The sequence below is a fragment of the Sciurus carolinensis genome, chromosome 6 (assembly GCF_902686445.1).
Source record: "Sciurus carolinensis chromosome 6, mSciCar1.2, whole genome shotgun sequence".
Taxonomy (NCBI): Eukaryota; Metazoa; Chordata; class Mammalia; order Rodentia; family Sciuridae; genus Sciurus; species Sciurus carolinensis.
In genome coordinates, this window is record NC_062218.1 from 74,986,808 (window position 1) to 75,000,132 (window position 13,325).

Sequence of the window (13,325 nt, forward strand, 5' to 3'; positions counted from 1 at the left end):
TAGCAATTACCCAAAAAAATGGACAAAATTATGAACATTCACAGATGAGGAAAGCCCAGTGGCAGATGAATGTGTGAACTCCCCGCTTGACTTAGAGAAACACACATTAAAAATAACCCAAAGAATTATTAACCAAAATTTTTGTGATACTAAAGTTGGTGAGAGTTTGGTAAAGAGGGTTTAGCATACAATGTAAATAAGCATATAGATTTGAAAAATCATTTGGCAATGTCTTATTTAAGTTAAAGATACAGATATACACACACACATTAGGTTCAATAGTATTACTGCTAGGCATGGATACTACAAACAAATCTAAATAAAAAAGTGTGTGTGTGAAAAATAATGTTCATTTCATAAAAAGAAAAACAAAACTAATAACCATTAGTAGGATAATGGTATAGATAAAGGTGGCATATTTCTAAGTGGAAGACCATAAATTTTTTAAATTAGCAAAACAACTCTAAAGCTTTAAGTGTATTGATTTTTGAAAATACAATATTGAATTAAGAAAGGAATATATGGAATGATTCATGTTGCATGATTCCATCTATAAAATATATTTAAATAAACAAGCAATACTTTGTATTTTCACAGTCACATACAGAAGTAGCAAAAGGAAAAAAAGGAAGGAACAGTTTTAGTAAGGAATCAAACCAAGTTCAGGAGGATGTGAGAGAAGAAAGGGTTAACACCTCTGCAAGGAAGGTAAAAGGGCCTTTGATTTATCTGCTATTTTATTAAAGGGCTGAATCTACAACAGCAAAATAGTAAGATGGTTAAAATTTGGTCAGTAATCACATGAGTGTTCACAGCATTAACCTTTATTGTTTTCCTTATGCTTCTTTATATTTCATAATTTTAAAAAACTTACAAAAATTTAAAAAAGAGAGTAAGGAATGAATTATGTCTGTCTTAATACATTCTCTTAGTATACACTTATCAGACTAAGGTACTCAGAATCCTGGGCATACGGGGTTCTATACGGGGACTAATCACTCACACCCTACATAAGCCATACCTCCCAGGAGCATCGGTTTTGTCAAGGGATCAGAGAACTACACATAATTATGACAATATAACAAATACATACTTTTATGAGCAAGAGTTTGAGTTGCATTCTGTTGTCTCTATCCCTCTCCTTCATTCATTGTCAACAGCAGCTATCTATACTATAAATATTACAGTAGAAATGTCCGAAAATTAGTCCCCATTAAATTTTCTTAAAAATACAAATCTATACCACAGTAAAGGGTCCAACAGGAAGAAATAGAGATCTATGGATTTTCTCAACATTAAACTCTTCTGTTATCAAAGCTTCGTGGTATTTATGTTTGTCACAAACATAAAATCCTGATAAACACCAATGAATTTGTTTTAAGAAATTATTTTGCAGTGTGAGGTATTCATTCTTATTGGATATGAGGTTCAATCATAGGTGTCCCCCCAAAACTCTCGTGTTAATGCAGGAATGTTCAGAGGTAAAATGATTAAATTATGAGAGCTGTAACCTCATCATTCCATCCTAGTATAAATGGACTAAATGGGTGGTAACTATAGGCATGTGAGGAGTGGCTGGAGAAGGGTCAGTCAATGGTGGCTGCCATGAAAGGGTTCATCTCCTGAGGTCCCTCCCTACCTTTATCCTCTGCTTCCTGGTCATCATAAATGAAGCAGTTCTCCTCCACAGCACCCTTCTGCCATGATACTCTGCCTCATCTTGGGCCCAGAGCAATGGAGTCAGCCCACTGTGGACTAAGCCTCTGAAACCATGAGCCAAAATAAAATTTTCTTCCTCTAAGTTGTTCTTGTCAGGTATTTGGTCACAGAAATGTAAAGATGACTAACAAAATCTTCTTTTGATAACACTGAAAAACCTCACAAAATTATAAGAATGCTGCTAAAAATCATGACATACAATACCATTCTATGAAGATCTTCAGAAGAAATTTTCTTTTTTTTTTCTTTTTCTCTTTTGTGTGTGTGTGTGTGTGTGTGTGTGTGTGTATGTGTGTGTGTGTCTTGGGAGGGATTGAATATAGGGACTCTTTACTCCTGAGCTACATTTTGCTAACCCTTTTTATTTATTTATAGGGATGGCCTTGAATTTGCTATCCTTCTGCCTCAGCCTCTCCCGCCACTTGGACTGCAGGGAACGCCCCTACAACACTTCAGAGTTAGAATGCAGCATGGCTCACTCAGTGAAGGCAGAACTATCTCTTGCTCTCTTCCATTTTGTAGATAATTTATAGTTTAGCTTTATGTTCCCACTTTTGTTTACTTTTCTTCCTTCATGTCCACTATTAAGTTTTGCAATTTTGTTTAATTGTGTGTAACTTTATTAACTGCCTTAGATCTTAAGTAAATAATAGTAAATAGATAAATGATAGCCTACAGGGTATAAAAGTACACTTTAAGGTTTAATGACTGTAGGTATATATCTACTCTTCAATTAACTATTTGGAGCTTTTATCAAGTAAATTTCTCAATTTTTATTCTAAAATTAAATGTTTCATCCCATAATATAATCTTGTGTTTAATTTTTTGGTAACATTTCTCTTTGGTAAATGGACAATGAAAAAGGTAATTTTTGAGTACCAAATCATGAATCTAGGAACTGATTCCACCACAAAGGAGTTAGTTTCATAACCTTGGCTAACTCAGTGTGAATGTTTTTTCTATAAAGCTTACTTTCTTTGTCTGCAAAATGTGCCCACCGGGATGTTTTTAGTGTTGTGTTAGGTAATGTGTATAAAATCATATTTTAAGTAACAGACTTACCTAAAAATACAAGTCACAAGAAGAAGAAAAAAATCTATCCTACTTTTGACATAAAAAACTAAATTTATACTCTGCTTTCATTATTTACTAGCTGCAAGTATTTGGACAAGTCTCTAAATCTCTAAAATATCTGGGGAAAAATGGGGTAACATGAAATAGCTATGAGAATCAGGAAGAAATATATACAAAAGGATCTTATAAAATATAAGACAATAAACACAAACCACTATTTTTATAAATCATGCTTCATAGTATATATGACAATCATCTTATATTTCCAACTAAGACATTGCCTAAGCTATAACTGGCATTTACTAATTAGGGTAAATTGAATTGAACTATTATTTAGAATATAAAGTATTTTGACATGGGCTTAATATTTTCATTTACATTTTATTTCAGAACTTACTTTCTCAAATAACTTATTGAAAAGAAAAAAAGAATGAACTAGGAGTTATATTTATACACACAATAGATTTCTCTGGTATTAGTACATTAACTAAACTTGTAAATAATTTTAAGATACATCTTTTGAAAAAAATTTTAGAATGTCGGCTGGGGTCGTAGCTCAGTGGTAGAGTGCCTGCCTAGTATGTGTGAAGCACTGGGTTCAATCCTCAGTGCCACATAAAAATAAATAAATAAAATAAAGGTATCATTTCCATCTACAATTAAAAAACATTTTTTTAAAAATTCCAGAATTTTAACATAGCATAGAAAACTAAAACTGTTTAGCATAGGAAGTACGGAAAATTCCATTTCTACTATTGAAAATATTTCCCTTTCCTATGTATGTTTCCTTTTAGCATGCCATTTTATCTTCCTGCATATCATACATTATTGATCCATCTATCCAACAAATACACATATACTTAACGTGAAATTTTTGTGTGTTCCTTAGTATGTGCTGCATAGTATTCTAGTACTATAGACATAGTATTCAATGAAACACAAAATTCTACTCTTATAGAGGTTACACCCTCCATGTATACTTGTATATATTTTTATTAAAATATATATATAAGTAAATACATAATATTCAGGTGGGTAATACTATAAAAAATTATGAGGGATGAGGGAACAGAGAGATGGACAATTTTAATAAGGCAGACAGGAAAGTGGCCCACAAAAAGATGCTACTTGAACAGAGACCTAATAAAAATGGGGGAGCAAGCAATTTTGACTCCCAGTATATATGAATTCCAGACAGAGAAAAATAAGCAAAAACTCCTAAAGTTGAACTTTTCTTGGCTTTTTCAAGGAACAGCAAGGAAATGCATGAATTTGAAGCAAAAAGGCAAGGAGGAAAATTAAGAGAAGATAAGTCAGAGAGGTAGTGAGGGATGAGTTCAATGGGACTTGATGGAGTTGTAAGGATTTGGAGATTAAATTTGAATTAGAAGAAATGGGAATTAACCAAAATATGTTATGTGCATGTACAAATATATCTCAATTAATCCCACTAGTATGTATAATTATAATGCACCAAAAAAAAAAAACCAGTTAATTAAAAAATAGAAAGGATGTGTTGACACTGAAAGGGCATATGGGTCTACGGTAAGTTCTTTCCACATAGGAAGTTAAAAGGCCTCTCCTTGTGGCCCTACTGGAAAAAGAAGCAAGATGAGAGTCAGGGGTGGAGCCCATAAGGGCCAAACGTTGGGCCCAAAAAACACATTCTAAATATCTCCGAGGAAATTTGGTAGCATAATAGGACTGTTGTCCTCCAAAATCTGAGTAACTATCTAGGAATTACCCCACAGAAAGAGAGGAGAGAGATGGAAGAAAAGGAGAAAGGATTGTGCAGCATTGTTATAGGGAGATGTCCAGCTACAAGGGCCTGAATCAATGCTCTTGGTCACCTGGTTACCTGTGGCTGAGAAGTTTCTGCATGCCTCAGCAAGAGGTTCTGGAGGTACTAACGACATCAGTGAAACAGCAGAAACCTGGGGTCTAGGTAGAGAGATTTTAGTGAGTTTTATTGCACTTGCAAGCAATAGCCAGGACGATGGGCATCAACAGGGGTTTCTTTCATGAGGACCATGGAGGTCAGATGTGATAGAGCACACTGTCTTCATTGCCACCAATCCATCCAGATGCTATCTGAGATAGAAGGGGAAATCAAAGGACTAACTTTTTTCAAAAGAGATTGTTTTAAAAATAAAGAGGATAGGAGACCACTAAATGTAAAGTTTTCATCCTCCTACCCCTTCTTCCGCACTTCTCATTGATGTGAGAGGTCAAGAGAAAGACCAAATTATAGATGTAGAGACTGCTCACTTTGGGTGTAGTTAATAACTATGAGCCTCTTACACACCCATGATTTGGAAATCCAACCTCATATGTCATTTACTTAAGAACTGAGATATCCTTTAAAATGTGTTTTCCCACTTTGATTGAGTTGTTATATAACCAATAAGGGATAGTTTAAGAATTAACATACAAACTACTTACTGGGAAAGATCTTTGATGTTGTAATTTAGTAAAGTGCCCTGTGTTCCCTTTTCACCCCATCTTCCTGAATGGGTCCCCCAACAGCATAATTGGTATTAGCCCTACAGGTAGTTTTCAAGTGTCACACTGAACCACTCCTAAGTTTCACCGTCTATACATAGCTGACAACAAAACACTGGGTCTCAGATTCAATGAGGAACTTTTTAATTTCCTCCATCTCCATTAAAGATTAAAGCAGATATAACTATTTTGAAATGAATATTTATTTGGATAAAATCAGAAAACCAACTAAACAAGGTGCTTCTCATGCTATTATTCTGAAACTTCCATTGCTATTTTTGTATGCGTTTTTCTTTGCCTCTTCCTTACAATCTTTATAACTATATCCTCACTGGGGTTCTTCGGTGTTAAAGCAGATAAGCAAAAGTGAATTCTTATATTAGCCGCAAGGCAGCAGGCATGAGAAGAAAAAAGAAAAGGTGGTCACAGTCGCAGGACATGCTTTTCAATAGTGTTCAGACATTTCAGAAAAGCTTGCTCATCTCCTCTTATATCTGCTGGTATGACCACCTTATTCTTCTTTCCCAGATTGCCTTCAGGGTTATCTACTGTTTGAGTGTCATTACAAAAGTCAGGTCTGTTCAGGATCCTGTCAAATAATTTATCGCGTGTCCTCATTTTAACTCCCACTGCTTCTTCTCAGTCTGCACTCTGGGTCCTCAGCACACAGCATGTGGCAGGAGCAGGTACCTCCTGCATCACTTTCATTCTAATTATAAGTACTTATGTTATGCAAACCCCACAGGAGTGTCTCCAGTTATGTGGATTTCCTGTGGCATCTAAACAAACACTGATCCTCCTGTGTAGAGAAAAATAAAGCAGTCTTATAGAGTGTTCTCTCCAGTTTATTACATTGGGATTACTAGTCACTTAAAAAATATGATTTTTAGAAAATGAACTATATTTTATAAATATAAAGAAAACCATATGTTTTTATAATACTCTGCTTAACTTCAGAATATTACCTCCTGCCCCCAAATTTAGCAGCTTAGCTTCCAGTGCTTAAGTATTTGCCTTTCATTTGAATAATACAGTTTAATCAGATTTTCTAAAGCTTTTATTACACTATTTTAAAGTGGCATAAATAATGTAAAGCAAGCCTAATTTCATATTAGATACCTTCTGTAGTGGCTCATGAAACCCAAGTGTTTTTTTTTTTTTTTTTTTTTTTTTTTTTTTTTTTTTTAATTAAGGCGATTCCAGCAGTCATTTCTGACTTCCGTGGCATCTTTCTGCAAATCCTATCCACTTTACTGCTACACCGAGGTTCATTTGTGTCATTCAAATCTTTGCTCTTTAAATATCCACTTATAAATTTCTTATGGCAATACATTCATATCTTTACATTTAATCTGAAACTTCGATAACAAGCAGGAGATGGAATAAATGAGTAGCAGACACACTTGACAAAATTAAAATGCTCTCCTGTCAGTGCCCATGTGAACTATTACAATGACAGAAGAGCATTTTAATTTTGTCCAGTTCTTCCTTCCCCTCTTCACTCTTCATTTCTCCTTCTCCAGCTTGCTGTGGAATCTTTGATAAAAGATCCAAACTTTAAGTGCCGACATCCTCACAAAAATGTTGGAGAATGTTTTAAGATCATGGATTTTGAATGACACAGATGAACTTCGCTGCTGCACTGCTGCAGTAGGGAATTTATCATTTTGTTAATTAAGAAGGGTTTTCCAATAGTCACTCCAGAAATTGCCTCTGGAATATCATTAATTAACAATCCCGCCTCCATCACAGGAAGGAGGGGGAAGGTCGAGCAAAACTGACAAAAGGAATAACTATTAAAACACACACATACGCATTTGAAAAGCACCAGACAAATTTGGAAAGGGAAAGGAGAATTATTTAAAGCAGTTACTACAGGATCAACAGAGTTAACAAAAAATCCAATTTGTAGCATTAACGCTATCTTAGTTCTCAGGCCTTGTGCTAGTCTCTAAATTAAGTCAGCAGTTGAGAAACTCCTTATCTAAACTCAATAATTTAGTATGTTGTTTGGAGTTTAAGGGGTGTTTTTCTATTTTGTTTTTCTCCACAATGACTGTTTCTTTTCTAGGAAAGAAGAAAACAAGTCTTTTCCCCCAGTTTTCTTATTTGCTGAGTATCCAGGTAACAAACTACTTAAAATCAACGAAACAAAACTTGATAATTGGCCCCTATCCCCATCTGAACCACAGAAGAATGTAGCCATGGCAACCTGTCGTTCAAAGCAGGCCACCTCATGTACCTTTCAGAACTTAAGTATGTGAGAATCTATCCATTCCTAAGTAGAACTATCGCGCTGGGAACATTTTGTTCTTTACTAGAAGTAAGAAGCCAGGTTCTTAAATAGTCCTCAGCAAGGTGGCTTGGAGAAAAATAGGCATAGACACCATGAAGGATGCAGATACATACATTTATTCAGAGTTCTTTCTCCTAAGAAATGGATAAGAATGGACTTTAAGAAAGGGCATTCATTAAATCTACAGTGACTGTAACAGTGAACTTTACTAATATCTGTTTCCAAAGTATGAATCTTTTATAGTGAAAAAAACAGTAGCTTCTTGATCTAGACCCTCCTTAATTTTAAATGTTTAATTTTCCCAGTCATTTGAACATGTATCAGAAAGTACTATGCATCTTGAATGCTAGCTGTTGTTCTTTGGTGATCAAAACTTTCGATAGTACATCACCTCTCCAGATTTCATAATGCACAGGAACAATTTTGTGTGTGTGACCAAACTTAAACTGACAGGTAATGATCTCATGGATTCTTAATCTTTAGTTTTTCCAAACTGGTGAAAGAGTTTGAAAAGTAGACCCTTATCAACGAGAACAAAGTCTCTTTTCTTTAACCATTAAAATACTGGTAGTTATGATTTAAGCATGTGATCAGTTTTAATTCTAGCAACAAAAGTGGCAGTCAACTTCTCCATTTCCACTAGAATAGTTTAGAGAATAAGAACATAAAAAGAGAACTGAGTAAGTGAATATCCCAAGTCTTGAGGCTAGCAGGAATGAAGGAAGTTTTGTTAGATCCAGGGATATTCTCTTTGTAGTCTCTACATCAAGGGTTATAAAGGGTGTCTGAAGAAAAATCAAAGGTGAGTTTTGTCCTTGATATTTAACATGCCAACGGATTTATATTTCTACATTGCTACTATGAACTGTGCCTAATACTTTCATCTAATATCGAAATCTCTGTGATAATTCTGTAATTTCTGTTCAAGCTACGCAACGTGTATGGAGCACTACTGTGTGAAAGGTACTCTGCAGAGTGGTGGGTATGCCAAGAGGCTGGGGTTGATTTACCATGAAGGATCCCCTCGCAAGGGTCTGGTAAGGAAACTAGGAACTGCTAATTCATAGTTGTTATTATTTTTCCTTAAAAGTTATCTAAAATTATATGTACTTTACGCTTCTTTAATAGACTTCTCTATCATCTCCCACTATAACTTCGTAAAAGTTTCTTATGGCTTGGTGCATTTTTCCACATGGAACTCTTTAAAGAGAAGCAGTGAAGAACTGACTGACAGTAGTTTGAAGGCTTAAAAGAGAAAAAAATACATGAATGGCCAGTGGTGTAGCGATAGCTATGAAACCTGTCTTGATTTAATGGGATCTCTGTCTTATTACACTGGGCATTTATAATTAAAATTGCTTTAATATGTCTTTAATGTGAAAGTTCTTAGCATTAATTTAAAGAAACCACTTGGAAACTCTTTTTGTTAGCAAATATATGAAGTCTAAAGTAAAATTATACAAAATTTGTATAACATATCAGTAATTATAATCCTAATGACTTCTATTTGTTGACTAATATATTTTGTGTTGAACAGTATGTTGACATTTTATGAACATTAAATCCTTATAACAAACCTTTGAGGTAGGTACCATGATTATTTCATTGTAGAGAGGAATCTGAGGATTTGAGAGATTAAATAACTTTTCAAAAGTTTTATCACTTGTAACCATTTAAAAATCTCATGAGAACTAAAAAGACTCTTTAAGTTATAATAATGACAAGAACTTTAATAGGATCTTCATTGGAGATTATAAATTCATAAGACCTCCCATGAAAGAAACTTGGCAATATTAATTTTTTAACAAAATGTTTCACATTTTTAACCTAACAATTTCATTTGTAGGAGATTAACAAAAAATAATCTGAAATTAGACAGTTATATCAAAAATGCTCTCTTCAGTATCATGTATGGTAAGAAATAACAAATATTTAAAATTAAAGATATATAATTATATTGACTGGTGAGGGAAATTTGTTAGAAAATATACAACTACTGAAAGTTTTGCTTCAATTTTAAATTATGACTTTAAAACATTTAACACCTAAAAATGTATTTTTAAAAAAATCCCTCCATGAAAATATGCCAAAATGATTTATTTGATATGGCCATAGAGGTGGGACATTTCTGTCTACAGTTGAAGGTATGAAAATGAAACTGGGTGATAAGAAACTCAAGATAAAGATGAAATCATTAAAATGAGAATGAAAGTCAAAGTAAACCAGATAGCATTATATAACTTTATAACTTTCTGGCATGCCTTTTTTTTTTTTTTTCTTCCAGTATTTTGTAGCTTCTCTGAACTCTCAAAATTTTTAAGTTTATATTACATTTATACTGAAAAGATTTTAAAATGAGGGTTCATTAAAAAGTGAAAATGTTTAGGAAAAATACCAAGAGACAGGATTATTTAGATTTTATAATATTGATGAGAGTTGTATGAGGAAAGAGGAGGGAACAATTCCAAGTCAGCAGCAGAATGAGTAGACGCTTGGAGTAGGGAATGTATAGGTAGAATGTGGAGTCGATGTCCTAATTCGGTGGAATTCAGGATTCCCTTCAGAAAGTTAGAAAACAAATATTAGCTGCTTATATAAAACCATGTAACTGTAGCAATCAGATGCCATTTCAGAATCTAAGTTTTTTCTGTAATAATTACAGGTTAATAATAATAATAATAATAATATAGATTTTTGAGGCAAAGTATAACATGTTGAACTAATCCCATAGGAAGATGAATAGAGAGGCAGAATGTAGTTGAAGACAGCAGCCATGGAAGGCTGAAATAAAGGATCACTCTGTTACAGTGCTCAAAGCAGGCAAGGATTTGTTTTGAAACTATTTATAGTGATGATGGCAAGGAATATACAGATCCAAGAGAAAGTTTAAAGGAAGGATCAGCAGGATTTGATTAAAATGAGTGTATGATATGAAAATAATGGGAAAAGTGTAGACATTTTGGAGACTCTTAAGTTCAACTGACTTCCATAGTATCATTTTTTTAAAAACAGGAAAAAGCCACAGCTTATTTAGAAAGAAAATGATCTCACATTTTAGTATGTTTAGTTTGAGGAGATAGCCCATCAAGGGAATAAGTCCCAAAAGAAGTTGAGATATAGAACTCTAAAGCTGGGGTAAATGAAAGAAATGTTTCCCTTATGATTCAAACAAAGCTCTGAGCCAAAGAAGAAAGCAATCAAGTTTGCCTGGTACCATCAGAGGTCCTTAGTGGTTATTCATTTTAAGTGTCACTTTGCAAACAGACTTAAACCAACCTTTTGGAGCCTAACCAAAGTATAAATAGAAGTTTCACAAAGAGGAGGCCCATCGGCATGGAAGTGAAAGTCAAAACCATGAGTCATAGTTGATCCAGGAAAAGCAAAGAGAAAGGAAAGAAATGGCCAAGAATTAAACTCTGGGAATGTTCACAGACAAGAAAGAATAGAAGGAAGAATTTAATTCCACAATTCCATGGTTTATTCAAAATTCTGACACATGAGGCCAAATATATTCTTCAGCTCAGCTATGGACATCCCATGCTGAAACCCTAGAAATAAAGCGTCAGAGGAAAACAAAAACAGATCTTTCAAATCAGAAGTCAGAGGACATAGTGCTTACTGAAAAATAAGAACACTATCTAAATGAACTAGCCTGTCCATGTCACAGAAAAAAAAATTGTTAGTAAAACAAAAATCCTCTAGGGAAAAAAAAAAAGCAGATACACTTCAGTTTTCTGCTCAATTATAAAGATATTAAGACTAACAAATGCATCTACCTGGGAAGTAGCCCATTTAGCTAAATTAATCTGTAATTGAATTGAAGCAGTTACATATTCCTTCTAAAAACACGCATATAAATCAAAAGAACATTAAAAAATAAGAAACTTTCCAAATTTTAAGTCCTTTTAATATTTTTCAGATAGTAAGTACAGTGATCTGTTTTCTGGATAAATGCTCCTTCTCTATCTGTGATTTCAGAAAGATCCGCTAAACTCTTTTTCATAGAATCTACATCTATGACCTTTCCAGAACAATTTTGCTTTCACTCAAATTAAAGCAAGTATGTTCTTTCTCCTGATGACCCGATCTCAAGAGCTTAGTTAAACTGAAGCCAGACAGAGGTATCAAGTCTCAAGGGTTCTTCTCGGGGACACATGGGTGTGCCACATCACCAGGGTGATAGTAAAACACAACACCATTCATAGAGGCAAGAAACAATGAAACTAAAATCAATTCAAAGTTTAAATTTGTGTTAACATAAGTGAATGAAAAATGGCTACTTTTTCTTGAATATAAGAGTGCCCCACATTTTTCTATGATTTTTTAAATGATATTTTAAGAAATAAAGCAATATAAATAAAGTTCTTATATCTCCCTCCATTTCCATTTTACTCCTTCCCTCCCTAAAGGCAAACTCAGTAGATGAATTTTCTACTTCAGAAACCTTAAGTAAATACTCAACTCCACCAGTAACCAGGGAAGTACAAATTAAAATCTTAAGATACCATCTTACATATACCAGGTTGTACATAAAAAGTCTGGCAATGGTAAGCTCTAGTAAGTTTGTTAACAGCTTTCTCTTATTCATATAATGGCAATATAAACTTGAAACTATCACTCCAGGAGGGATTTGCCAATAATTTGTAAATGTAGAATGTGTTTACCCCATGGTAGGGAAATTCTACAGCTGGACTGAGAAAATAAACTACTCTTTCCTATCAAGGATTATACTCCCCAGACACCACCTCCGACATGTCCTTGGGTGGAGCTAGCTAGTTCAGGACCATAGTTTAGAGTTGCATGGTAGCTGTCACATGTCTCTGGATATATAATTGCCAGTATAAACCCTCAAACTCCTTCTTACCTTGCTGAGATCATTCTGGAAGCATATACTAAAAGTGAAGGAACCATAAAACCAAAGCAGCCTTAGGATGTTGAACCAAACATATAGAAGACAGGGTCCCTGGTGAGCCATATGTCTGTTAACAGAGTAAAGTGAGCAAAAGACAAACTTCTTTTGTGTTAAACATTGAAATTTGGAGGTTGTTTTATATGCCAGAAAAACTAGTTTGTCCTAAATCATAAATATGTACACCAGACAGATATTCTTACGCATGCATATACAAGGATATCTGCACAGAGACATCCCTTGTGAGAGAAAATTGAAAAATGACTCAGTATTTATAAATAGTGAGATTGTGGTATATTTTTATGTTTTCAACATTAAATCATAAAAAAGTTTTAGTTTATATCTATAAATTAATCCAAAAAAGAAGTTACCATATGATACGTATAATATGGTAATGTTAGAATTCAGTTAGGACAGAAAATTATTTTATTAGGTAACATATTCCCAGTGCTAAGAACAGTTGCTGACAGATAATGGTAATGACTTAATAAATATTTGCTAAATAAATTTTTATTTTGTAAAGGTAAAAACTGTAATACATATTATATGATATCTACAAATTCATATATGTAGTAAATGGTTAAGCAGCATGTACTAGAACATCATTTTGTTAACTCACTCTCACCTCAATAAATAATTACAAAATTAATTCTATTGCCTTGTCAATCCCAAATTAATCTTTCCCTGTATTAGGATATTCCAATTTGACATTTACTGTTGACATGAGGCATGCCACTTCACTCTTCAATGCCACTGTGTCTTCAACTATAACATGAGAATAAAAACAGTACCTACTTTGTATTATTCTTGTAAGGATAAAATTTA